This window comes from Solanum tuberosum, unplaced genomic scaffold (genome assembly GCF_000226075.1).
Source record: "Solanum tuberosum cultivar DM 1-3 516 R44 unplaced genomic scaffold, SolTub_3.0 scf00102, whole genome shotgun sequence".
Taxonomy (NCBI): Eukaryota; Viridiplantae; Streptophyta; class Magnoliopsida; order Solanales; family Solanaceae; genus Solanum; species Solanum tuberosum.
Window position 1 is genome coordinate 1,739,240 of NW_006239028.1, and position 2,806 is coordinate 1,742,045.

Consider the following 2,806-nt stretch of genomic DNA (forward strand, 5'->3'; position numbering starts at 1 on the left):
ATATATATATACAACGTGGTAAGATACCTTAATTATATGTCGTTAATTAACTCAGTGTTGACTAATTAGAGAATATTGATTCATTCTCAAACAATTTTAAAACGTCTGGTTGCGTCGTAATCTTTTTTTCTTTCTTTTTATTTTATTATTACTTATTATTTAATATTTTATTTTATCTTATCTTTTATCTTACTTTTTGTATAATAACTTTACCCTATACCCTTTTTTTCTTTATAATATATTGTAATACATTACGAAACAATTTACTGTATCCACGATACACTTATACTATCACAAATTCACAATGGTTACCAGTAATTATTTTTTGTGTATTATAGTAGGTAACTATACTGTCGTACTAGGTTGATTTTTCTTAGATGATCAATCAATTATAGTTATTATCTCAAAAAATTACATTGATTCTAATTTTCTTCAATAAAAAAATGACTTTTTAAAATATTAAATAATAGTTGAGTTATCATCTGACAAATCAATTCGTAAAGCGAAGAAAACTGTTGTTCAGAGCAGTGAAACTGTCAAAAACAAAATTGTATACTTGTATATATCATGGAAGTGTCAACTTCAATAGTTTTACTGTATATCATGTGTTATCTGTTTTTATTTGAAACTAGAAAACAGCATTTTGGTTATTTTCAGAATTAGTCAGAACAGTCACATTTTTGAGAAAATTTCTCGAAATATTTTTATTTCCTTAACTTTTTCAATTAACGTTTTATTGTATACTAAAAATGAAAGCAGAAAATAGAAAAGTTTTATCGAATCTAACACAATATGTCTACATTGAGACTTGAATTTCGATTCTGATGAATTTAATTTACTTCGAAGAGAAATCTCAGTGTACCAATAATTTATAACAATGAAAATGAAGTTATACAAAATTGGTTCATAATTAACTTGTATATATAGAAGGCGTATACATCCTCTTTTGATGAAAGTGAAATAAAGGGTCAGCAACTAATGTTTAATGTTATTTGGGCCCAATTATAAGTTTGATCACTCTAAGCTTCCTTTCATATCATTTCGGACAAGTTTTAAGGACAAACAACACAAATTTCACTAGTTTATGTTTAATTATATGTTTTTTTGTGAGTTTTTAAAATTATTATTCGTGTTGGATTTCGATCCCCTAATACATGTATGTGGCGCGTCCAAATGCATGTATCTCGAATATATAGGGCTAAAATTAGGTGTAATCTGTTTCGAATAGGATTCGCATGTATTTGAGATACACTAAGACTCTCTAGCTCAACTCTCTCCTTTACCGCTTGCCTCTCATATCTCACTCACCTCTACCGCTCGCCTCTCTCATATCTCACTCACCTCTACCGCTCGCTTCTTTCATATCGCACTCACCTCTCTCCTCTCTTGTTGGCCTCTCTCCTCTTTTGTTGGCCTCTCTCCCTCTCTTGTTCATCTTTTTCCATATGAATCTGTATTTCAAAATATATCTTGAATGTATCCGATATCACAAATATACGTGCCTAATATGATTCACATGTATCTGAGATACACAACCTCTCTCCCTCTCTCCTTATGTTTCGTATTTTACAGTGTATTTGATAGCAAAAATACATGTATATACACTACTATAAAAATGACTTTATAAATATGTAGATTAACAAAAAGTGTTAAAACATTTACCGACATCAGTTAATTGTCATTGGATCCAATGTCATCATAGATTTTAGGGACATTTACAAAGAGTATTAAATGCCACTAAAAAGACATATTTAGCGACAATTAAACTATTACCGTTAATTGAATTAATCATTTTTAGTATAGTGATAAGTGTATCTAACATGAAATCTTGTATAGAATTATTAATCAATAAAATAATATATAATTATTTCAAATTACATGTAGAATTAATAAATGTGATAAAAAAAATGGGGGAAAAAGTCAGAAAAATACTTCAACTTTGGCCGAAATTACAGTTACGATACCAAACTTTATGGATGACCTTTTACCCCCTCCACCATTTAATAGTGTATTTTAAAGGTATATATGTGCCCATGTGGACACATTACTATTTATAACGATGTAATATTTATGATGGCCACGTACACTATTAAATAGTGCATGAGGGTAAAAGGTCTTTTCCAAAGTTCTGTATTGTTAAAACAATTTCGATCAAAGTTCAAATATATTTCAGACCTTTTTTCCTAAAAAATATTTATATAATTAAATAAAATTTTCAATTATAATCTAGGCTCGACCACTTAAACAGATCTAATGCGAACATTGGAGATCACAGACCCAATTAGTTAGGCGGGCCATGTTCCAATCAATTTGGGAGTTACACCGCCGGAGAATCTCAAAATTAGCTGCTGTTTTCACACTTTCAGTTCAACTGTCATGTTGATTGGTCAGCACTCACCAGACATTACGGCGACAAAATACAATTGTAGCATCTTATGACCTTAAAACCCTCACTAGATAACTTTTTAATCTTTATTTATTTAAGTTGTCTCTTAGGGTGTGTTTGGTACGAAGGAAAATATTTTTCGGAAAATGTTTTCCAATTTTCTCATGTTTGGTTGGGTTAAATGTTTTGGAAAATGTTTTTCAAATCAACTCATTTTCCTCAAATTTAAGGAAAATGACTTCCCTTCAAAACTTAAGGAAAATATTTTTCAAAACTCTCTTCCAACTTCCAATTTAAAAAAAAATTGTTGAAAAAATCAATTTATTTGGTCCCTACCCTCAAACCAGCCCCCCAACCAACCCCCAAAAAAATAAAAATTAAAGCTTGTTTTTCACCCCTACACTCGACCCCCCCAACCCA